Genomic DNA, 26,366 nt, shown 5'->3' on the forward strand with positions numbered 1-26,366 from the left:
AGGGCTGAACCAAAGGAACGGCTTGATCGTGATTTTGAATTTATGGTCACCGACCATAATATATCTAGCTAATGAATGCTTTAAATTTAATGTGTTAATGGCCTCTGAAAGATGTTGTCTTTTATCAGTTAAATTATGAATTATGAAAGTTTAATTTGTCCTTTTCATTTGGTGTTTGAATGTGGCTTGTTCAAACTATTTGCTCTAAATAGAACCTTTGTATCTTAGCCACAGAGTCTCCTATACACATTGTAAGACCACCCCACTTCACTTCCAGATGTAATTTCCAAATGATATCCTTTGGAATCAAATTCAAATTGTTTTCAGTCTAACTGTTAATGATCTCTTCATTGAACTTAAAAAAAAAGAGGATTAGTAAATTATATATATATTTTTTGTTTCCTAGATAACAATTCTGTCTCCTTATCCCTGAGAATACTGTAGCATGTGTTCCAAAATAGTCTGTAATTAACTCACATTAGAGGCTATCTTTGGGGAATGGAGCTGTGTGAGAGGGCATATGACAAGTTGAAAAGGCTAGGAACCCAGATAGCAGTATATTTTATCACTGCATTCATACAGCTAAAAAGATAGCTATGTGTATTTATGGTTTGGGGGACTGGCTGTCATGTATGGTATATTGCCATTTGGACTAAATTGTAGCAGCTAGATGTTGACCTATTCCTAAAAGGAACTTAAATAAAGCATAGGGGATTTCCTGCTGTTGATTTTCTAAAACAGTAGGACATATTTTTAATGGCATTTCCCCATAAGAACATATTTGAGAAGTTTGCAAGATGTAATACATTTGAGTCCTCAAGACAGATAAACAAATAGCCCTTGAGATGAATTATTTTGCTCAATGGCCCTATGAGCCATGCAGTGTTTAAGCAGCCTAGATTATTTAAGTCTCTATAGCAGCAAAGAATTTTTAGGACATATGCTTCAAAGTCTTGGGTTTTAAACATTCAGTATCAAAACTGAAAATGGAAATGGACATTTTAAATAATGTTAACTATTAAAGTTTTGTTGGCTTAGTGTTACTAAAGAATATTATTTTCAAGAAAGCACAGTGAATACACGACCTGATTTTTTTGTAATCTATTTTAAACTGGGGCAGTTGGTTTGGGATTGGGGGTATAGATGACTGTTTCCTCAGTTTCACCTTTTTAATGATATACATTTAGTGTTTTTAAATTTTGACATTTTAAACAAAAAAAATCTAAGAAATAATGTGTTGGAAATGAGAAATTGCAGGTTGAAAAAAATCTCTAAATGCAGCTTTAAAAGTATTCATTCAGATTTGTGATGTTAGAAGCTACCGGTAAATTTAAGTGAAAAATTTTTTTCCACATTGGGTGGGTAACCTTACTGAAACAAGAAGAGGTATCCTGAATGTGAATTTGTCAACTTGGTGAATTAACCTTTTGGTGTAGTATGTTCTCCCAAGTCAGGACAGCTGGAAAAATGTCTGTCAGTGTCTGATTAAACTGAAATGCGGTTCTAAGGACTTCAATTGTTCAAGTTGAAAGGGACTTTCGGGACCATCTCCTCAGACCTCTTTATTTTGGAGGGGCATTGTTCCCAGTTCAGAGAGGCGGTATAATCAATCACTGGTTCTCCCTTCTCACCTAAAATGACGAAAACATGAGTCATTAATTGGATGCCTACTATGTGCCAAGACACTTTATTCATACTGCCTCCACCCTTCACAGTAGAGGTGCAGCGTGCTGTACCCATGTCACAGGCATGCCTACAGCGGTCATGTGCTTGACCGAGCTGCGTCAGCAGTAGCGGCAAAGCTGTGGTTGGCTTGTGTGTGTGTTATGTAAATGCAAGTCCACGTGTTGTTGGGGAGAGAACAGAGAACTGTGGGTTAAAATAGGATATATATTTTTGTCAGGAAACCAAAATCGTGCCATGTGAAAATGACTGAGCATTATAGGAAATAAATACATATCACCTGTTGAGGATTGACTCTCCAATATGATTCTAATTCACACTGTTGTTTTATATGTTTATTAACTATAGAGAACCTATTTTAATTAAAAATATTTTTGGTTACTCAAGTACCAGCATTGAAGGTCAAAAGTATTGGGGTCCCCTTTTTTTCTCCAGGCGGCATTTAAAGTACATTTGGAAACTGCCATTACAAATAATACAATACAACAATAACTGAGATTTATCACCTGATTCCTGCATGGTCCTGAAAGAAAATCAAAATGACAAGAGTCTAAAAAAAGGGCTTTGCATATGGCACTTTAAGGAAAAATTTAAAAATATATTATCAGGTGGGATTTCTCTCAGTTAGCAGTACATATTTTAGTATCTGCTGCTTCTGGAAGCCAAAATCTCATCCCACGCTGGCATTTCAGAACACCCGTGTAACCTTTGATCTATGTTAGAGGTATTATTTTAATTGTAATTTGCTGATTGAGATTACTCTGGCATCTGTTGATGAGGCACATTGCATGGAGGGTGCAAGACCCTTGCAAGATAAGATAAAAAGAAGATGAGATTTTCAGATATGAACCTAGTAAGATTGCATTGGCGCATTTAGTCTGTTTTCCACCTCAGGGTGGTGTTTTCCCCTCCTAAAAGTTATAACAACCAGATATTCGGCCTATGATTAAAAACCTGCCATCTCCTTCCCCTTTTTACATAAATCCCCATCTTTTCCATTTCTCCTCACTCCTTTTGTGGTTTTGCTTCGTACAAGTTAAACAGGATTCATTTCTCATTAAAAGCCAAGTAATGCTTTGGCATGCAAAATAATGTGATAAAGGAGTGTCGTGCATGATGTGATGTGGCTGTGGTGCCAATACTGGGGGTGGTGCTCCTGGGAACCTTGTATGTAGACTTATCTACGGGGACCTGATGTCCTTGTAGTGCATTTTAAGCAAGCTTCACAACTATTGAACAATGCCATAAGCGTTCTTACCTGATTAGCATTTCAGTGGGAAAACTTGATATTTTCATCATGGGTCGTGGCTAAACTAGCAAGTCATTGATGTATTGCACTTCCTGTGCTGAACTTCATCTGAACCTAAGTCTTCATTGCCAACTTAGAGCATGAATACCGGAGGTTGTGTTTTTTTCATGGAAGGCTTACATTTTTGCTTTTTGTTGGCCCATGAGACCACCACAAAGAGTCAGCTGTTTCCCAGTGTAATATTTGTTCTGCAAAACTGCAGATGGAAGGGTTGGGAAAGGCCTAATGATTTCCAGTTCATTAGCACCTACAAGTTCCCATGCCCTGGTGTTTGTTTCCACTATCAAGGAGGTACCAGTAATAGAACGAAGCCAGCATCAGGGGTGTGCCACTTGTGTAGCAGTGCAGAAAATATATTTTTATTTTTCCCTAACAAAAAGCTTTTGCTCAACCTAAGAGAAATGGAGCTGCTCATTCCTGGAAAAACCTTTGTGGGAAACAAAAACTAATTAGTGCAGTAACTGTGATGCTCGCAGGTAATTGTAAAATAATTATTCCCCTTCAGCATCATCACTGTTTAATTGTGCCATCCACTATTCTCATGCTCTGAATCTAGATGTGAAGGGATGGAAACCCCTCTCTCATCTTGGGAATTCCTTTTTCATTTACTGTGAGCTTTAGTCTCTTCCTAAAGGACTTTTAAAAGAAAGGGAGAAGCATTTAGGGAGATTTTGAACAGCTTCACTGTCCCCATTTGTTCTAAATCATGACAGAAAGTGATTACTCCAACTAGTTTTATAGAAATACAATTCCAGTTATGTGGTTGAAATGCCTTGTGAGCATATTTGAGATTTACACTTTCACAGCGCTACCCCTGGAGTTTTATGAACGGTCTGTTTTATGAACTGCAGATTGTATATTATGTTCAGATACTGAGAGAGATGCTTTAAAGTCAGCTGATACTTAAAAATGGAATGCTAATAAATATGTAATCATACAGCTCTCAAAATGACAGATGAGTACAAATTCGGGTTTTGGTTAAATTTTAATTACTCCCTTTGAATGAATGCCTCAGAGCCAATTTGCCAGCAAATTATTAGACCCCTTTTCCCCCACTCCTAAAGATTTATGTAAATTAAGTTTAGGCTGCATTTAGACTAAAATATCATTTTGGCTTATTATTCTGGACTTTCCTACCAGCTTCAAATGACCTTTTACTTGAGGTCAGATTTTAAATAAAGAAATCTATTCTGAAGAGCTCTCACTTAAAATGGTCTGTATTCCCTCTCGGACAGCAGTTAGGATGAGAGTCCCTTGAATAGATGACCCACTAGTAGGATTCCTCTAATGGTAAGAGCGCTTTAAAATGGGATTTGTGGAATGTTTTGATCTTAAGTTTTAATAGTTAAAGCACTGGAGGAGGTTTGTCTCTTCAGTGAGACTGCTTATGGCTGTCTCTGTCTTAACCACGGAAATCAAGTTCCCCCACCTGCCAGCTGCTTTGTCTGACATTTATAGGCTCAAACAGGGCTGAAGATTTCCTCCGTTCACGGATGACGGTGGTGACTCACTCCTCAGAAAGAATGCGTTAATCTCAGCTGATTTATTTGACATTTCAACATAACTTTTGGACAGCTTAAACTTTTTTTGTGTACTGTACTAGTGATTTTAACTTCCATACAAGGATGTTAAATGCTTTTTTTTTAATAGTGAAAGGCCTAATTTCCATGGTTTTTCTCAAGAAAGTTCATAACTTAGGCTCATTAAATTTTAAGATGCTGTTTTATATCCTTTTCCATGAATCATATCTTTGTTTCTCCTACTTTCTGTGGTCGGAAAGTGGTATCTCATTTATCTGACACAAATAAAATCAGTTGGTCCTTTGGGCTAAAAGATCAAAATTTTGTTGTTTACCTGGTGATAGTCAATAGGCATAAAATGCATGTGTGTACACATGAACACATGCATACATTCACATACATATATGAAAAATACATAGGGAAAACCATCTTTGGGGGCATAGTTCTCTTAAAATATCTTTAACTGGATGATCTTTGGCTGCAAAAGTTATGAAATTGTTGTACAACATAATGTGTTTACAGATAATTACTTTCATAGCTGAAAACTTCAAGATTCAGAAAGGTTTAACGCCTTGACTCAGAATGTACTTCAAATTAGTAATACTGCTAGAAATAGGACTCAGGACTGTGTTCTGACTCTGTCCCAGAGCCTCAGACTAGCTTCTATTAAAGGTGATGAGAAGCTCGCTCCAATAACCCTGTCTCCCTGACTGGGCGAGAAGCTGACAGCCTGCTCAGTTCAGCAGCCCTTCCTCTCTGAGCTGCCAAGTCCCTGGGCCTGGGGGCCCATTCTGTTCCTCTGTTCCTCAGTTGCCATTGGGAGGTTGCTGCTGTTTAGATCTTTTAGAACAGGAAGAAAAATTCTTCACAGAAAAATCTAGACAGGGGGCCCTCAGTGGTAGTTTCTTGGGCAGACACAGCTGGTACTGGCCAGACCAAATTCCCACCTCGTGCTTCTTGGCCACTGCCCCTGTCTTACGTCATCCATACCATCATCCCACAGCTTCCTGTCCATGCTGAGGAGACTTGATATTCTGATGGTGCCTAATGGGAGCCCAGCACATAAACTGAACATCTTAAAAAGGATAAAGTTACAGGAGATCATGGGCCTCTAAGGGATGAAGGAAATTGGTGTAAGCCAAGGCAGGCCTGTGCTCACACCCTGTCTTCTCTTTGCATCTCCGAAGACACTGGGTGCTATGCAGGTGAAGCAAATACATTTTGTCTGCTCCTTGAAACATCTTAGGGGAGTAATAAGAGAGAAAGATGATAAAAAGCATAAGGAAGGTAGAGGGTATATTCATTTCATCATGCTTTGTTTACCTTCACTGGATTCTCCGTACCCAGTCTAGGTTCCTTTCGGTCACCAACAGTGACCTCTGTAATTTGCTTCTCTGTCTTACATTTTCCTGATTTATATCTTTTCAGCTTTCATTTGAATCTTCTCTGAGATTAAAAGGGCTTCTCTAAGCCCGTTTACTGTTCCTTTCCCCAGCAGTTCCCTAACTGTCATGAGAAGGGGCCACATCTGCCCATGACAGCAGTCATCAAACTCAGAGCCTCATGAGGAGGCAGAATGCAAAGACCTTGGTCAGCGCTCATAGTAAATCCTCTGGAGCAGCTGATGCTTCTGTGCCCACAACTGTATTTTGACTCACTACATTATAGAAGGGGTGTTGAGTTTTCTGGCGGAGCATAAGGGTAGCATATTTCACAGTGATTAACTTTACGGGTGTCATTGTTTGGCCAGCTATATTTGGCTCTGCTGCAGCTGTGTTTGCGTTCTCAAAATTGTCACCAGGAGGCCTGCAACTGCAATTACTCCCATCAGCCCCTGCTGGTAGCCTCTTCCCTCCCGACTCCCACTGGCCACCCAGCCGTCCTCCCTTGGTGTCGGAATTTAAAGGCAACACACAAGTCCTTTGAGAAGCCCAATGCAGGTTGACACTACTGGCAGCTTTAACGCAAATAAACTTTTTAATATTATGTCAACTTTATTTTACATTATAATGCTGTCAGGATTCTTTCTTTTCACATAAAGCCTGCATTTTCCAGACTTTTTTTTCTCTTTATCTCTTACACTTAGATGTCAAAAAGTGGCTTCCAACACCTACTGACGGGCCATATTTCTTGTCTCTATTACCTAGGGCACTCTGGGGCACATTTTATTTACTCTTGCTGTTGTAAGGGTCCCTTAAAAAGCACTGGGTTGTGGAGGAGACTAAGAAGAGAAGCATTTTTTTCTCTCTCTCTCTTAATGGAGCACTAGCCACAGAATTTAATTTTCCCTAAGGAAGAATTTAGGAAACATTTTTCTTCATATAGAAACCATTTTAATTGCATTGGCTGTATGTGGGTTTTAATATTTAGTTCAAAATAACTTCCTTTTGAACAATTCTGCTTATGAATGACACTTGCTCTGCATGGAAGTCTGCATGTGTGTCGGAGAATGGAACCACTAGGAGTATTTATTGCTTTAGGGTCTCTCCAGCAATGGCTGGAAGGTCATTCTTCAAGGCTAAGCGTCCTCTACCAAACAGCTGTCTTGTGTATTCTCCTGGTTCACCTTCTGATTTGTTCCATGCCCACCTCAAGTCTCAGGTGACTTGTCAAGATTCCTCACCTAGAAAAAAAGGATAATACAATACGCTTCTTACCTGTCCCATAGAATTACTCTGAAGTTAACGGATGGCAACCTAAATATTTTATAGCTTCTTGGTACTTAAAAGTGACCACAAGTTCACCCACATTTCCTGGGAGAATCAAATGCAGTGAAACTTCATTACAACTGAGCAGTTATTGTTTTCTCCCTCAGAACATTCATGCTTTAAAGTCTTAGCCACAGACCCATAAAGCAGTATTGCTCCCATATAAACTTTGAGCAAATGCTCAGTCCCCAGGACAACATTACAAAGACTGATTTTTCTTTTCCCTCTTCCTGCCTGATGACTGAAAAATAAAATGCAGTTGATGTTTCAACTGTGAACTTGTGGTCAGACAGTCCATTGTGGGATGGGGTGAAGCAAAAGGCAATCTCTCCTTCCAGTATCCTCATAGGTGTATTCTGAAAAAGCCCATCTCTATACCAGCTGAAATAGATTTTTTTTTATGGGAAGAGAATCAGCTGCACAATACAAAGGCTGGTGCTCACATAATGGGACTTGTAACCTTAGCAGAAACCCAGCCATTAAGAAGACAATTTCAAGGATATGAATATGGAGGGAATGTGACCTGGTTAGGTGCTCAGGCCACAGAATGCCTAGAGAACTGAATCTCTGAAGGAGAAATTGACTTGGAGAAAGAATCAATTGCTTTTGTGATGTGACACATGGGTATAGGGTGTGTGTCCATGTGGTGCCCAGCTGCAGGAGGCATCAGAGTTACTCTGTTTCTGTGCTTCAATAAACAGGCACTTACTTCTCCTGACAGAGCTGATAGAGTCCTTAAAGTCTTAAGAGACCAGTATGGCCAGAGCTGGTGGGAAGGTTTGCTCCTAACAGTATGTTCACTGATTCATTAATATCAGACATGATCAGATTCAGTTGGGAAGCCTAAAACCTGTCTGAGTCCAGTTGTTAGTGAATGTTCTCTACAATGGGCCAAGGGAACACTGGCTGAGAGAGTGGGGTCGACCCTGAGAAACATCCCAGGCCATGAATGGGACCTCCAGAGCTAAGATGCCCTTGCCCAGCTGAACAGACCACTTTGCACTGGGGGAACCAGGGACTTCCCTCAGGCAGTGGGAATGGCAGCGCTTGCTGGTTCTCAGATTCTTAGGAAAGGAGAACTAGATATGTGGTTGAAAGCTCCCACAAACTTTAGAGGAGGAGGCCTGCTACACAGATAACTGCAAATGTTTCTGTTCAAATCAATTGATACTTTGTAATCAGCACATTTTCCTTTTCTCAGTGTCTCAGAAGTCTAACTTTAGAGGCAGCCTTTCAGTTGGGCCAAGATTTTGTGTCCATCTATTATAAAAAGTGACCAAAATTGGACTAGTGTCAGCCTCCATAGCCCTGGGATGGCCTTTATCTTACCTCTGGGTCTTGTTTTTCAGGTCTGCTCAGAACATGTTACCTTTGATCCACATTGATTTCTAGTTGTCTGTTCAATAAAATGATGTCTACCTAGAAGCCAAAAAAAATGTTTTCTGGTGTCAACAAAACTGTAACCCTTTGACAAACTAAATACTTCTTTTTTGTATATTCCTCCTAATTCTGATTACAAATGCTTCAAAGCATTCCTGTGGGTATACTTTCTTAAAATATTTTAAGATATTAGCTTACCTGAAGGGCCAGCCATTTATACTAAGGGATTTATATAAATTATCAGTAATCTTAAAAAATTTTTGCAAGAAAAGTTGTAGTGTTCCTATTTTGCAAGTGAGGAAATGAACATTTCTAAAGGTGGTAGAACATTTTGTCTGTATCTGTCAATTTCCAAAGACTAAAGTCTTTCTGTTGTACCACCTTGCATTTTGTCCCAGGAGGTTGCTTTTGTCTTTTGATGGATTTGTAGGTCCTTCTATAACCCTAAACAGACTGACTTTGTAGATATGTTTGTGAATTGGCAGCTGAATATGTGGATTCTGAGTATGAAATACAGTTTCTTAGCTATGACCTAATAATAATCTCTTGCTTTTTATGTGCTCTTTCACTTAGATTGCTTGTTTTTTATTTTATTTCATAGCCAGACCAATTTCTGAGGCCAAGAGTATTGTTAAGAGACTCAGTAGAAAGGGGCACCGTAGCAATGTCAAGATCTCTTAATGCTTGAGGCAGATTCTCACTTACTGCTGATGAAGAAGCAGTTAACACTGAATGTTAAGGTGGACCCTTATTCTTCTCTCAAGATAGCTGTAGTCCATGAAGAGGTTCCTTTTGAGGATTTCATTAGACACCTGGCTTTCCCCACCATCCTGTCACACTTCTAAGTTCTTGATTGTTGCATCCAAATTAAGTGAACAATGGCCTTACTCAGGGACATCCCAAAGTTTGTCACCTTGAGAATTAGAAGAAGCATCTCAGGTGGCATTCGTTCCTCTCTGCCCCCTCAGCTGATAACTTTATGCAGTGTCCTTTCTGTAGTTACCTGCAGTTTTATCTTCTTCTTCATAAGTGGGCCAGAAAAGTAGGCGTACAATCAGTCTCTGAACAAATGGATTTTAGATGATAGTTGTGACCAGCTCAGGCATGGTGTCCAGTCCGTTTCAGGTGCCAGTGTGCTTTTGACCTCACCACAGCTTTTTGCTTAAGTGCATAAACATTTGATGGGATTCTGGGTTTTCAGAAAGTCATAGATTCTGTTTCATGTGTAGATGCCCAATGTAAAGGAGTGGATAATAGAAAAGTTAGAGTAGAATTCATGCATGGGTTGGTCTAACCCACAAACCATTTCATACCGAATATTAGCTTGTCGAAATGCCTTTACTCTTGGCAGGAGACAAGCACCGCAACCTAAGAGGATGTGATTTGAGTGGAGTTTTCATGCCCCGTGTGCTTATTGTATTCTTGCTACTGATGCAAACATTATCTATAATTACATTTTCAAGTGACTGAAAATTGCGGGCTTTGTTGAACAAAAATACAGCCAAAGAATGGAATGTATACCCACTCCGCCCTCATTATAAGGCTTTCAGAAATCAGACTATAAGGCCCAATACTGTGGCTCTCAACTACATGACACTGGCCTTACTCTCTAATGTTTGAACACTTTGTCAAAGATACTGGGTTCCCAGTGACGATCATGTAATTGGAAGAAAATGCTATTACTCTTGTAGCACTTTGTGGGCTCCACTGGCAGCTTGGTTACTGTGGCGCCTCCTCCCACAAATCCTCTCTGTGGAGGATGTAAAACCAGAAAGCACAGTTTGGTTTAGATCTAAGCAGATGGGGCCATGTTGAGAGAGCTGGTTGGTGTACAGACACTACTGCCTGCCCGGGGCCAGTACTTTTATATCCCCATGACATTATGTCATCGTCTTGATGCCTCACCTCCCACCCAGGGTGTGACTAGGAAAAAGAGAAAAAAGATTGCTTCTGTGGGGACCCACTGCATGGTGAGCTCTTCCCTTGGTCTTAGTACCTGGCATGGGGCAGGAAAAACATCCAAGCCAATTTCCTTTTCTAAACACAAGATAAGATCCTTTATCTACGTTCAGTGAGAAGTTAAACCACTTGGAATTTCAAGAAAGCAAACCTGACATGGTATATATATCTTAGTGTTTTTGCCATTGTTGATTAGCATCTTAAAATCTAAGGAACCTATGAAATAGAAAATGTCCTTTGGTTTCAAATGGAAAGCAAACAGGAAGAAGAAGTTATGACATTGTTACTGTGTTTTTAAGGTACTACATTTGCATTTACATGATGGTTCACAGGGTCACAATTAACTCTCCAGGCCCTTGTAGACTTCAAACTTTTTTTTGAGAAACTGAAGAAAAATCACTGTGATGCTTTCATCCAGTAAGGGAGCAGAGCAAATATTTGATTAAGGTTGCTCAGAAAACCCACAGACAGGTCCTGCTTCTTTTGAGTCCTGCTCTGATAGGTGAGACAAACATGTCACCAAACCAAGAAGTGTGTATCAGGTCATAACTGAACAGGTGAAAGGCATTTAGGTCTGGCGTACACCTACTGAATTGGATGTTCCCCACCATACATGTAATATTACATTTTCTAACAAATTATATACTCAAATGTACGTTGCATTTTGGACAGGCCACTTTATGCTATAATATGAAAGCCTCCAACTATATTCAATATTTTTAATATTCATCAAGCTGAAATTAGATGATTTTGGCATTCACGTGAAATAGTTTCTGCCTAATACAACACATCAACAAAAGCTGTGGATTTTTTTTCCTTTCATTTTTAAAAATGTAAGTGGATTGTTGCAGCTTTTTATGCAAGACCTCTTAAGTGAAAATTCTGAGACAGAGCCAGTCTCCATAATAGAATTACCCAATGGCAAGGTATAAATGAGAGCAACTCAGTTTGTGTATTTCCTAAATTCTTTCTGTGAATTTCACATTGTCAGTAAGTTGGGGTTCCTAGGCCAGGATCATCACTGAACTTAAACCACTTGATGATGTAACTCGCCTATTGCTAGGCTACCGCTTCCACACCTTTAGACAATAAGCTATTATTGCAGTACATAGAGAGTTCACCTAGTGCTCTGGGCAGAGGCAGAGATGCTAGTGCTTGACCTACTGCTGGGAGAACAAGCCAGGTAATAAACCCCTTCACCCCAAAGAAACGTTCTACTGTCATTTCTTTGATCACACTGAATCCATAGCAACCTTGCTGGGATCTGAAACCCATTGGCAAGACAATTGGCGTAGTTGGCAGGGTTCATTGTTGACCAAGGAAAAAGACAGGCTGTCCTTATGGGAGGGGTGCTTCAGCAGGCTGCCCCTGTGAATGGGGAGACAGTGGATTGTCCCCCAATGGGTATGTGGTCTGAGGTGGCTTGCCTCCTGGAGGACTGGGCCCCACCCAGGACTGGAGGCTAGTGGAGGTGATACCTGAGGCAGTAAGGATAGCCCTTGGTATAGTAAGTAGGTCTTTTGAGAGACAGAGTGCCCATGAGGCAGAAGGGACTGTAGGTTCACTGCTTCTCACAGTATTAAAAAAGTCTACAGAAGAGAAGGACATTATCCTGAAAAAGACCCCAAAAATGGCGCACAAGAATGCAAGCAGCAAACTGCTGTGGATTCACTGAAGAAGGAAATGACACTGATGCAAGAGGAGGCAGCAAGGTGCTGTTGAAGAGTTAAAGATTCCTTACAGAATGAGACCACAGCACTGCCAGGTGCTCTGAAGGAAGAAAAGGCCATAAAGGAAAAAGACGAACTCCTGAGGGAAGCACAGGCGGAGGTGGCGTGAGAACGCTCACTGTGAAGCATAGAGGTGAAGGTAAGAGAGCTGCTGAAGACTGAGCTGGCATTGCTGCAAGGCACAGTAGAAAAGGTAAAGGTTGTAGCAGAAGAGGTGCTCGGGGGATGGGAGAGAAAGGTGCCATCAGCCCCAGAAATGGAGGAGCTGGGGAAGGATGAAGGGGTGGTGCCAGAGGCATTGACGCCTCCTGTATTGAAAGCACACCCAGTGGTTGTAAAGAAAATAAAGACCCAGCAGCTGAAAGTTCCCCAAGGAGAGGAGCAGCCCCCTCCCCAGGTCGTGGAGCACTCCATGCTCTGCCCCTATACTCAGGCTGAGCTGGTGGATTTGGGCTCCCGGTTTAGGCAGAAGCCCTCAGAGTCAATATCAGCTTGGCTCCTGTGTCTGTGGGACTTAGGGGTGGATAGAATTGTTCTGTTAGGATCAGAGATGGGAAAGCTGGCTTCCCTGATGGTTCAGCCCACCTTGAGACAGCGATTACAAAATGTACATAGGACCTCAGGGAGTCACTCCCTCCTCAATTGGCGTATGGCCGCACTTTGTGCTGTGGCCCAATCAGGGTGATATACTATCTTCTCCTGTTAGATGACAGACGTATGCTGAGCTCCAACAGGTGTTATGAGAGCTAGGCATAAGAAATGCCATCTATAGTCCAGAGAATCATGGTCCAGATGGAAAGCCTTTCACTACTGGGATGAGAAATGTGCCTCAAACATCTCCTACATCCCTCTTTGGGTCTCTTTTGGCCATTATTTCCCCTCACTTAGGCCAGCCCATAAGCAAGGTGACATGTACAGTAGCAGACTTAGGAAAGGCTGAAGCAATGGGAACATGGAGAGAAATAAGGTCTTCTACTCACAAGAAGAGCTTAAAGGCCCCATGAAGGTTACGAGGACCCAGATGTGGGTGATTTAATACAGGCAGGAGCAGATGTAAGGAAATTAGATGGAAAGTTAAATAGGATTTTACTAGAGCTATGACAACAACTGAAACCAGAGCAGCAGTTCCAGCCATTAAGACCAAAGAGGCAGAGTTCAGAGCCAGAGCCACAAATCTGGCCTGTGTGTTTGCAAGACTTCCTGCTGGAGAGCAAGCCAACCTCACTTGAGCTCACACAGGAAGATGATTGGGGAGCACGGTTTGACTGAGGGGAAGGACAAGGTATCTGCCCTGAGGTACTGGGGGGAACCAGAGGCCACATGTTGAAATAGCTACCCATTGGTCCCCAGTGAACATACAATGTGTCCTGGCTCTGGTGGACACTGGAGCTGAATGTTCACTGATTCATGGTAACCCTGAGCGGTTCCCTGGGCCCCCCACTATCATAGATGGATACAGGGATAAGGCTATCAGAGTGAAACAAGCCCAAATCCCTTTGGGAATAGGGCATCTACCCCCAAAAGAGTATACTGTGTGTATGTTTCCTATCCCTGAGTATATTTTGGGGATTTATATCCTGCAGGGTCTAAGGTTGCAGACCACTGCAGGTGAGTTCTGACTCAGAGTATGTGTGGTAAAGGCTCTTCTGAGAGGGCATGGTTGGCACCTGCCAAAATCTTTGCCTGTGCCCTGGCAGGTGATTAATACCAAACAATATAACCTGCCTGGAGGGCATAAAGAGATTAGAGAAACTCTACAGGAATGGGAAAAGGTGGGTATTATGAAGCCCACCCATAGTCCTTTCAATTCCACAGTGTGGCCAGTAGAAAAGCCAGATGGCTCCTGGCATATGACTATGGATTACAGAGAATTGAATAAAGTCATACCCCCTATGCATGCTGCTGTCCCCTCTATTGTAGGCCTAATGGATACCTTCAGCCATGAACTAGGAACATACCATTAGGTGGTAGATCTTGCTAATGCCTTCTTTTCCATTGACATAGAGCAGGAAAGTCAGGAACAGTTTGCCTTCACACGGGAAGGATGGCAATGGACTTTTACCATCCTTCTGCAGGGAAAACTCCACAGCCCCACCATCTGTCATGTACTTGTAGCCTAGGACTTGGCTACATGGGAGAAACCGTCAAGAGTGCGGTTGTACCATTATATTGATGACAATCATGCTCACATCCAATTCTCTTTCAGATCTAGAAGGTGCAGCACCTAGACTGCTGCAACATCTACAGGAGAAAGGATGGGCTATGAACAGTACCAAGGTTCAGGGACCTGGTTTTTCTGTCAAATTCTTGGGGATCATCTGGTTGGGTAAGACCAAAGTTATACCAGAAGCAGTTATAGATAAAGTCCAGGCCTTTCCAACCCCTACAACTGTAGCATTGCTAGAGGAGTTTTTGGGTCTTCTAGGCAACTGGAGAGTGTTTATACCACATTTGGCATAAATTCTGAAGCCTTTAGACTGGTTGGTACAAAAGGCATCAGGTGGGACTGGGATGAGACATGTGCATCTGCCTTTACTACAGCAAAATGGACAGTCAAGGCCGTGCAGGCCTTGAGTGTGATAGACCCATCAAGGCCCTGTGAGCTGGATGTTCATGTGACAGAAGACAGTCATGGCTGGGGTCTCTGGCAGTGGCTTGAACGAACTTGCCAACCTATTGGATTCTGATCACAACTCTGGAAAAAGGCAGAGGTACGATGCACTTTGGTAGAAAAACAACTGGCTGCCATGTATTGCCTTGCTGGCTACTGAACCTATCACTGGAATGGCCCCAGTAAAGGTAATAACCACCTGTCTATCCATCTATCCCATCTTTGGGTGGGTACAAGAGTGGACCCAAAAACCAAGGAGTGGTGTGGCACAAATGCCCACACTGGCCAAGTGGGGTGCTTACCTACAGCAGCGTAGTGCCCTCTCCAGTAGCCCCTTGAGTGAAGAACTCCAACACTTATTGAGGCCAGTGACATATACTAGTGAAAAGCAGGAAGAACTTGCTTTTGAACCATTAGTAGCAGAGAGTCCCTATCAGAGGGAAGAGCCCCTATACCCGAAGATGCATGGTACACAGACGGCTCCAGCCAAGGGCAGCCCCCAAAATGGAGGGCCATAGCTTTCCATCCTAAGACTGAGACAATATGGATGGAAGATGGTGAGGGGAAGAGCAGCCAATGGGCAGAGTTGCAGGCCGTGTGGCTTGTGATCAGCCAGGAGCCCTCCCCTATAGTTGTCTGCACTGACAGCTGGGCTGTCTATCGGGGCTTGACCCTGTGGCTACCAACCTGGTACCATGCCAACTGGCTGGTTGGTCACCGACCCCTTTGAGGGCAAGAATTGTGGCAAGACTTATGGGCCTGTGGTCAGACTAAAATAATTACAGTTTACCATGTGACAGGTCATTTGCTACTGGCATCCCCAGGAAATGATGAAGCAGATAAATTGGCCCAGATATGTTGGTTAGAAGGAAAGCCTGCCTCTGATGTAGCCCAATGGTTACATCAGTGTTTGTTGCATATGGGGCAAAAAACAATGTGGGCTGTAGCCCATTGGTGGGGCTTGCCTTTGACCTTTGAAGAAGTTAGTAGAGCCCGGCAGAAGTGTGTCGTGTGCTCCAAAAGGGACTTACACCAAGTTCCACAGAAACATGGCACAATAGCTAAGGGGCCTGTACCTCTCATCAGGTGGCAGATAGACTATATTGGGCCTCTACTTGTGTCAGAAGGGTATCGGTATGCGATGACTTGTGTGGACACAGCTACTGGACTTCTGGTTGCCTTTCCTACCCATTGTGCAGACCAGCAGATGACCAAAAGAGGGCTAGAGCATCTCTTTGCCGCCTATGGCCGACCACAGGTAACTGGGAGTGATCAGGGCACCCATTTTACTGGACATGCACTGCAAGAATGGGTGCAACAGCTGGGAATCATATGGAAGTTTCATGTGCCATACAATCCTACCACAGCAGGCATAATGGAGAGGCACAGTGGCTTGTTAAAATCTGGACTAATGTCAGATACCAGTAGTCTGTGGGGATGGTCAGTCTGCTTATGGACTGTGCTACGGCGTTTGAAAGGGGGACCCCGAAAGGGAGCCCTGAGCCCCATAGGCATGTTAGCACATATTGCTGCCTCCCTTGTACACCTGCAAGTACAAACCAGGGAAGAATCACTGAAGCCGAGGTTCAGCCACCAGAATAATATCATGCTGCCAGCACCAACTGCACTGAATCCCAGAGACTCCATTTGAGTGCATGTGGCCTTGGACCTTTTGACACATGGACAAACAATGGCTGGCTCTCCTGGCACCTTGGGGACAAGGCCTGGAAGTGGCCTCCTGTGTATTCCTGGAGTAAGAGCAGAGTGGCCCCCAAAGGTCACAATAATATATCCTGAATGGCCAGAAGATAGGAGCACCTTACCGGGGAGTTTTGTTTTATCATTATGGCCAGTACATGTACCTCCAGTAACACTATATATAGACCCTTCAGTAACCCCCACAGGGAAAGGAGTAAAAGTATGGTATACTAGACCTGGAAGGGACCCCCTTTCTGCTACAGTCCTATCACAGGACCACTCTCTTGCATGCATCCTACCTGATGGACAAGATTTGCCTATGTTGTTGTCATTAAAACATGTATCTTATCGCCCCTAAGGTCTCTGTGGATTGGGAACTTCCTCTAGCTTGAGGATTATTATAATTTTTGTTATTAGGAACCTCCTCTGAGTTGAGGATTATTATAATTTTTGTCACTCATATCAAAATCTTGTTGTATCTAAATTCTTGTTATCTCTAAGTTGTCATCCTCTGTTGCTATTGTGGAATCTGGTTACAGTGCTCCAGCTTTCTCGCACAGGGGCCATTGAGGAAGATTGAGAGCATGTAGATTGTAAGGTGAGAATCCTGGAGGGGTGGAGTGTGGGGAAGTTGAAATTCCTATGGCCAGGATCCTCACTGAACTTAAACCCCTTAATGATGTAACTGGCCTGTTGATAGGCTACCACTTCCACACCTTCAGGCAATAAGCTATTATTGCACCATATAGAGAGCTCGGTCCAGTGCGCTGGGCGGAGGCAGAGACGCTAGTGCTCAACCTACCACTGGAGAATAAGCCAGGTAATAAACCCCTTCATTCCAAAGTAACATTCTACTCCATTTCTTTGGTCACACTGAATCCATAGCAACCTTTTTGGGGGATGAAACCCATTGGCAAGAGACACATGCTCTCTTTTATATTCAGGGAACTTTTTTGACAGGTTATGTGTTTATGTCTCCAAGTGCCTGGTTTTTGATAGCTTAGATTCTTAACCAATCAGCAAAACTTACTTTAAGGGATGTAATTAAGTGCCTGAGTTTTTGATAGCTTGGATTCTTAACCAAATCATCAAAACTTACTTTAAGAAATGTAATTAGCCTAGAACCAAAATAAATTAGCTTTTAAAGATATCTAATTTTCGGGGTTTCTTGTTTGTCTTTACAGCAGCAAGTTCATTCCACTACGGTATAGTAAATACAAGCAAGTCAGAGAGTACATGGCAGTCACACAGTTTGTACTGCAGACTTAAATAGTTAAAATTAAGTGGGACAGCTCAGGAGTTTAAGATTGATGAGTCACAGCTGACCTATTATTTGGCTGAATCGATCAGTTCTTCTGTTGTCCTGTGGAAACCACCTAAACATTTTCTGTACTGAAATCTACATTCCTTTCTTTTCCTTTTACTCTCAAATGTCTGCCAGTGAACAAGAGTTGAAGCTTATCTTAAGCATCATTCTCAACACAAATATCTCATCTCTGGACTTTACCAGATGGTTGCTGCCTGTTCTAGGTGTTAACAAAATTTTATCAAGTATTAACAATAGTTATTTAAGATACATGTTTGGTTACTCTGGGCTGTAGTCCATCACTGTCGATTTTGTGTGTTTCTTCTTTGGAGAAACACTGACTTAAAGTGAAGAAGGATCTGCACCTGTTTTGTTTTGGGCTATGTTGGATTAATACAGGATTTTCTTCTCGGGAAATAATTTAACTGTTCCATCCTTCAAAGACCTTTATTCTTCATCCTATAGGTCAAATGAGGTAAATATTTAATACCTTTTTATTATTATTATTATTATTATTATTATTATTATTATTATTATTATTATTATTTTGCTATAACTAGATCCTCCTGAACATTCTTAAAAATCATACTTCACATGTTACCAGTAACCCAGTGGAAGAAACATAGTCTCTTGGCAGACATATGCATGTAAATAAACACTTTGATAATCTTGGCCATTTGGATTGTAGAATCTAGGTAGCTTGAGAGATAAGAGGAAATCAACTGGTAATCATGAAAACTGGTAATCTTGCAGTTTTTTTCTATCTAAAAAAGCTGCAGAAATAGCAGGGCCCTACTCACTAGGTCAAATGGGATCCTGTGCAGCCCACAAAATTAATTGTACAAGCAAAGAAATCTAGATCTTCCCTAGTTTGCCCTTTTGCCCCCTGAGCTTCCTTTAGACATTTTGATGTATACTAAATCTAGACTCTTGAGGACAAGTAGACACGGTGAAGAAAACTGATGGGATAGCAGCTCCGTTAGGGACTCAGGCTCCTCTCAGTGCTGCTGGCGCCCAAGGTACAGCTGAGCATGCGTGCTCATCTGCCAGGCTCCTCCCAGCTTATACCTGTTGTCATTAATAATGTGTGCCTTTCACTCTAAAAAGTGTCCCAGTTTGGATGATAAATTATGTGGTCCCCCTTCTTGTGTCTGATCCTGTGTCTAGCTTTCTTAAATATGTTTGCCAACGTTTAAAAGTCTACACACAAAACTAACCCAAACCTTTCCACAAGAACAGTTATCCATGCTTTTAAACGTTCAGAAAAAAAAAAAAATTTATAACCTTTCTTTTTCTGGCCCATTCCTTTACCTAAATCCTTGCAAATGGAAAAGTTATTCCAATTTAACAAACATTTATTCAGTGTTTCTAATGTGTTTGCATGCCACTGGGCACTTTGGGATGTGCCATCTCATTCACTTAAGTTTCTTTCTGACCGAAATCTCTTGTCCTGGGAATTGCTGTCTACAGCTTTGTCTGAAATCCTGCCCCTAGTACATGGGTTCCTGTTAGAGGACCCGATGTGAGACTTTCAAGGCAGCAGTTCCATTCAATTCTGTGGAGCTTGTAACTTTTCCCCATTCTGGAATGCTCAAACAGGAAGCTCAGTTACTTCTGTTAAGTTTCAGCTGGAGTGTGACCTGAGCTGGGCAAAGATCCGATGATACTGCCTTTGTTCTCACCCTGCGCTTTGTGAAACAGTAAGGCAAGCATCTAGCCAGGGTACAATGACACCAGGGTGCCCAGGCATATTTCTGAGTTTTAATCTCTGGGGGTACTTTTGCACTTTCCAGTGCTAATTGCTCTTTCTCCTTTAGGGCTAGGATTTCAGAGGGTTTGTGAAATATGTGTGTCTGAAATTGATTCCTGATTTTTACCTTTATACCCAGCTGTTTGTTATTCAGTTCAGCCATTAGCATCTGAGTCTCAATGGACCATGTAATGTGCAGTTGTAGCCAGATGTAATGCTTCTGCTCCCTAAATGTTTCTGTTAGAAGCTTAGAGAGGCAGGCTAAAGACTGCTGATAACTGTGCTGCTTGCATTAATTTACCCTCTGGAGCTACACAAATTGTGCTTGGCAATTTTATTTCATGAACAACGAACAGAGCAATGTTTGCGATCTCCATCCCTGGTAGTGATGTTGACACTGTATATATCAGGTGTATCTGCATTGATATGAAAGGTACTTGTACAGCGAATTCAAACCTCAGGAAGCTGTCTGATCTGCATGCATAAATATTCTGATAGCAAGGTTGTGCTTAAGAACATCAGCCAGGCTTCAAATCAAACCTTGGCCTAGATTAAAATAGGCTCATAAACTAGTCTCATGAACAGAGCATTTCTTAGGAAAAATAATTTTAGGATCATTTCAGTCTATAGTCAAATCTTGTTTCTAATTTGCATTTATTATTCAAATCTGTGTTTCCTTTTGTATTTGATGATGTATCTGTTTAGAGGCTTCAGTGTCTACTAAATTTAATTACTTCCCTTCGAGGCTTTAAATTGAGGGCAGCCTTTATTAATTGTTAATTACTTTCCCCTGCCATTTGCCCAGCAAAGGTACAGTTACTAATTGAGGGTCTGTTCTATACAATGACAAAAGGCTTCTTCGTCTCAATATTTACCTTTCTATGGGGACTGATTTTTATTTGTCTAATCTTATCTTTTATTAAACATAAAAGTAGACATTCTGCTGATATAGTTGGCCATTCCCTTGATCCAATGTTGTTATGTATCTTAGAGAAATAAGTGAAAATCATATTTGATTCTGTGTTGCCATCTGGTGGTGTCTTGATCACTCTTAGCCTCCTTAGATAAATTTCTGATGGGAAGATGGTACCCCTGGGTCTGTTCCTTTCCTAGTTTTACCCCTCAACCTCTCTGGGGGTGTAAAATTAGCCTTAGTCTTCACTGGTGGCTGAGAGAAGCAATCACTATGGCTTGGTGTTTATGTCATTAAGTATTCATTGCATGTCTTCTGGATATTTGGTGAAATTGTCTCCTTAAAATTCCTCATTCGGCCTCTCAGGAATGTGGTTCTTCGTCCTTTTCTGACTCTCCGCATCTCTCCCTGGCTTCTCCCTGTGCCCAGCTCTGACTCCTGAATGTGGGCATCCAGCATCACTCCCTCTGATGTTCAGCTCCTCCTTTCCAACATCCCTTCCCAGAAAGCTCACACACTCTCCCTACCTACTACCCTGTCTAGGCTGACAGAGGCAGGAAAGCTGTGTCTCCACGCTTGATGTGTAATTCCTACCTGGATGTCTTTTTGATGAGCTGTTTCTGTCTCACTAGCCGGGGCTTGAGCCTGTTGTGGGAGGTGGTGGGTGGGGCCTGTCCACTCAGCGATGGCCACTTCCTGAGTGCCCTTGGGTTGGCCGCAGTCCCATTTCAACAATTCATCAAGAGCATCATGAACCTCAGGAAGCGTTCGCTGTTTACTGCAAGAACAGTAAGAGTTGTTTCTTCATTTATTTATTAGGTTCAGCCTTTCACCAGATGAAGCCCAGCTTGGTCTGTTCCGTCTCTAACTGACATTCCAGGCTCCACTTCCAAGTGGGTTTGGTGCAGTACCTGGCTTTTGTGTCATAATGCACTTCTGTTCCATAGCCCTAACATTTTTAAAAGAAAATGGTAAAGGTAGAGAGCAAGAAAGAATAAGAATGTATGTTGAATTAATGAGTGGCAGCAAAGAGAAAAGCTGTAGATCCCTAACAGCTATTGGGAAGTTCAGGGTTATAGCAAAACCAAAGTGAATTTTGTTTACAGTTTTATTGAATTTTGTAAAAATGCTCTCCAATGCCTAGAACTCTAGGTAGGTAGCCTGTAAAATTACAAATCAGCCACCTCTGATAGTAATGATAGCAGAGGATCCAGGCATTGTGTCCTCTGTCCCAGGAACTGGCTGCCTCTGGCAGGACTGGCCACACCAGCCCAATGATCATGGGTCGGGGTCCCACGGGGAGCATGTCAGCCCTGTCTGAGATATAGCTTCCCTCTTCGCCTCCTATAGCTGGGTTTCAATTTGTGGCATCCTCTTTCAGAGCCTCTGGCCTATATTGTGAACAGAAAAATGCCTCTCTTCTAAGAAGGAATGCAACTGAGGTGGTTTGCCCTGTATTACATCGCCAAGTTGTGCTGGAAGAGGTATATCGTGTGTGAAATTGAGTGTCTTTCAAACTGCTATGCTCATTAAGTCATTGATACAGGATGGTTGTCCACTTAGGCAAGGTGTGAAGATAATCCTATTAGAAGGTGATTACTCTTCTCCCAAAATGCATTAAAAGAGTGGCAGTTATGGTGCTGGGACAGCAGGAATTCTGACAGGATTGCTGTGACCAGTCAAATATTAGGCCGTACACAGTTACAAAAATGAATTCTGGAGTGAAAGTTACAATGTCCATTGCGGCACTGCCTTCACACATGTTACACACATAAATTTATGTATCGTACATAAATTATAAATGGAGGTGGGATTAAACACTCTTTCTTCAGGTTTATGGTTTTGAAATGTACTATAAGCTTTCTGTAACTACCCCCACATAAAACTATTTTAATATTTGGAACCCTGTATATGGGCTGAAAATCATTATAATTATTTTTAATTATACTGGTTGGGTTCATTTTTATTAAAACATTTCTGGCATTGGTGAAACTCGCTTATTAAACAGGATTTTGGAATTAAAAGTGGAAAGCTTTACAAAATCTGAAACGGAGGAAGGGGTAGGACTCTCTTGTAGGAAGCCAACTGCCTCAACTTCTCGTGTCATCCATCGCCCACCCACCTGCCACCTCCACACCACGCCGAGTGCCCTGTGCTGCCCGGCATCCTGTGTATGCATGTGCAGCCACAAACCACCCCTCTAGGGGTGTTTCACAATGGCAGTGTGGCCATCCTCCCTGTGAGACTGAGGGCCCCTGAGAGCAGAATCCAAGACTGAGTGAGTCTCCCGACCACAGTACCTAGCACTCCATGTGGCACAGAGTAGGTGCAGGCACATCAAATCAAACGAGAGGAAGCAAAGTTGAGAACTAATATTGCTTATTTTGAAGTGAACTGAGCAGATTTTCATGGAGCTCCTACCATATGCCAGGCTGTAGGACACAAAGACAAAAGAGCATGCCCTCATGCTAACAGCAGTGCCTCCAGAAGAATTTGCATTCAGACCCTGAGGGCAGGGGACCCCAGCCCCAGGGCAGACTGACAGTGTCCTAAGCTGGACTCCAGTGCTTAAGCCATGGGCTTCATTATGTGCCTCAAGGGACACTGCTGTGCTTGCTCTGTTTGCCCACATACACATTTTTTACCTACTGAACCTTTATAAGCTTCTAAATGTACATTATTGAGGAAAAATGTTGAGAGTCACAAGTTTATTCTTACAGCTTAATTGAAAATCACTGAGCAGGAGATGAATGTTATGTGTGCTTCATAACTTTGGACATTAAAGTAGGAACATATGTATCAGTTTTTCAGGCTAGTTTCATTACAAAATAAGGGATAATTACATATTCATTACATTTGAGACTTTAATGCCAGTACTCCTGGAGGAGACCATGGGCCCAAGGAATTCAACTGTGCAGCTGTGTTTTTTAATTCCTAGTGACTTGGGAACATAGTACATGTTGGGGGCTGGGGGTAGGGGCGGCAGCAGTGTTTCCATCTCTGTTACACTTCTGTCAAGTTAATAATATGGTGTTACCTCCACAGAACAGATTTCAGAAACATTCTAGGGAAAGCGAAGAACAAAATGCATGGATAGTATGTTTTCGGGTTATTAACAAGTTGATTTTTTAATTGAAGATTTCCCACTTTCAGGGAGCTCAGTTGACTCAAGAAAAAGGTAAATTTTGAAAAATTGAATCATTTTCATGTCAGTGACAATGGGGCCACATGATTCACAGGGAACCTGGGACAGGAGGAAATGAAAGGATTCCCATGTCAGTGCAGGAGGAAAGGGTGGCATTTGTGTATCTGACTGTGTCTGTGCTATATTCTCACTGTGAATTGCCTCCAACAATACAGAGATCATTTGAAAACAAGCATTCACAAGACTGAGAATCAGTGTTTTGGAGAAGAAATAAAATTAGGTTTTCTGTTATTTCAACACACTGACTTATATTTAGTACTTGATAAGATTTTAATCTTCTTTAACAACATTTTGACATCTGATAAATTATATCATAGAATGAAAGTAACAGTAGTTTATGGAAACTTTAAAGGTATGACTTGAATGGAATTTTACTTATGCAGCAGTAGAACTCTGAGCCACCTGGAGAGACCTGGTTTATGCTGTTCTTCCCATGTAGGAACTGATTTGGTCACAGTTATTTGCAGTCCTGCTCTGGTTGGTTTCTTCCATTTCCCTGTATAGCGATTTTAGTGGTTATTTCTTGATTGTACAAATATTTATTAAATACCTGCCTGCATGCCAGTTAGTACTATAGATGCTGGGGGAATTCCTATATCCTCAAAGTTGTTTCCCCTATTCACAGGAAAGACCACTTTCTGCCTTGCCTCCTGTTTCATGAGTTTTCCAACCATTTCAGCTTCTATCTTCTAGGGTTTTCCAGGATCCAGCTTTATTACGCCTGCTGCTGAGCTCCATCTCTGTGATGTAGTTGCTCTTCTTCTGGTCTTTTGCCATGAATAGTATCTGTCTTTGGACTGCTATAACAGTTTACCACAGAATGGGGGGCTTCATGAACAGACATTTATTTATCTTAGTTCTGGAGTCTGGGAGTCCAAGATCAAGATACTGGCAGATTGGGTTCTTGTTGAAGCCTGCTTTCCTGGCTTGCACACAGCTGCCTTTTTGCTGAATTTCTACATCTGGTTCCTCTTATGAGGGCACTAATCCCATCATGGGGGCCCCTCCTCATGACCTCATGTCAGCCTAGTCAGCTCCCATAAGTCCCACCTCCAGGGACCATCACATTGGAGGTTAGGGCTTCACCATATGCATTCTGGGGGGCACAAACATTCCATCCACGACGGGGAGTGATACCAACAAGGCAGAGAGGCAGACCCCAAAAGAGATGGAGGAACCACAGTCTACACTCTTAAGTGGGACAGCAGAAGGAGGAGGATAGCATAACATCAGGATCCACTCGCGAAGAATAGTGGTTTACTTTGGACACACACTCTTGAGGATTCTCCTTTCAAACTTGGGGAGGAGTACCAGAGAAAGCGCCCAACCCTCTTCCTTCATGAAGCTGAGAAAAAAATATTAAAATTTCAGATACCTGCGGTATCCCGATTATAAGACTCTTTAAAAATATGACTTCTTGGTTCTCTCAACACACATTTAAGCTCGACTCAGTCAAGTTACACAAATTTTTGTGATCTATTTCTTTTTTTCATTTTCTTGAGAAAGTTACTTCATTTAAAGACATATCTCTGGGCCTTTTCCATGATGTCAACCCAGTAGGATCCTTGTAACCCTTCCATCAGGACCTAACAGTAATCCCTTTGGAACTGAGTACATCCTGGAGATTTTAGTGTGTAAGCTGAAAGATTTGAGTGTTCACAGTCCTGTATATATATATATATATATATAAAGAATCCTGTCAAAGTTATTTGGATCTTCATCTATTTGGTGCAATCTAGCTTTCTGAGATTAGTCCTATTATCTTATATCTGGATTTTACTAAAATTATATTATGATCTCACTGGGGACACAGTTACAGGTACAAAGTTAGTGATGGGTACAGTCAGGATAGACTGGAATGTTTGGCAGATTATTTTTGCATGATCAGAATCTCATTCGTAAAATGAAATGTACAAGAAAGCACTATGTTGACATATCAGGAAATTATCAAGAAGTCAGTTTTCTGTTGGGAAAATTAAAAAGGGAGTTTTATATTTATCCCCTTTCCATTTATATTTCTGTTAGTATTCCATATAGGCATCATATTTTAATTCAGAGCCTTTTTAAGGCCATACAGCATTGCTTTAAGTTGGATGTCTTTAAACAGGCCCTCAAGGGTTCAGTCCTTCGGCAACAAGGGTCACAGTCAAGGTGGAAATGCAAACACAAGCAGCAGGCACCATGGCCATGCCAGCGTGCAAATGATCAAACAGCCCTGCCTGACTCAGAAGTCACATTGATGTTTCTCCTACCAACAGATTTCCAACCTGGTTTTCTTTTCTTTTTGTCTGAGAAACTGACCATCAGTCTTTCTCCCTAGTATCCATCTAGGTTCTTTGGCTTTTAACTTAATTGAGGTAGAATTGACACCATCATAGTCACCCTCCTAAGGTGTACAGTTCTGGGGTTTTCATGTATTTAATAAGTTGTACAGCCATCATCACTCTTTATTTTCAGAACAGTTTAATCATCCCAGAAAGCAGCCCCATCTACCTCCTTAGTTGTCAGCTCCCAACCTCCCTCCCTTTCCCCTATCCCCGGGCAACCACTGTCTACTCTCAGTGTCCCTCGCTTTGCCTATTCTGTACGCTTCA

General features: G+C 41.9%; 1 protein-coding gene across 8 annotated transcripts in view; it reads left to right on the forward strand.

The window, feature by feature from the left end:
- CELF2 (CUGBP Elav-like family member 2) overlaps nucleotides 1-26,366 on the forward strand; it is a 722,220-nt gene that overhangs the window by 448,697 nt on the left and 247,157 nt on the right. The window lies entirely within an intron of this gene.

The sequence above is a fragment of the Manis pentadactyla genome, chromosome 3 (assembly GCF_030020395.1).
Source record: "Manis pentadactyla isolate mManPen7 chromosome 3, mManPen7.hap1, whole genome shotgun sequence".
In the NCBI taxonomy this organism is placed as follows: domain Eukaryota; kingdom Metazoa; phylum Chordata; class Mammalia; order Pholidota; family Manidae; genus Manis; species Manis pentadactyla.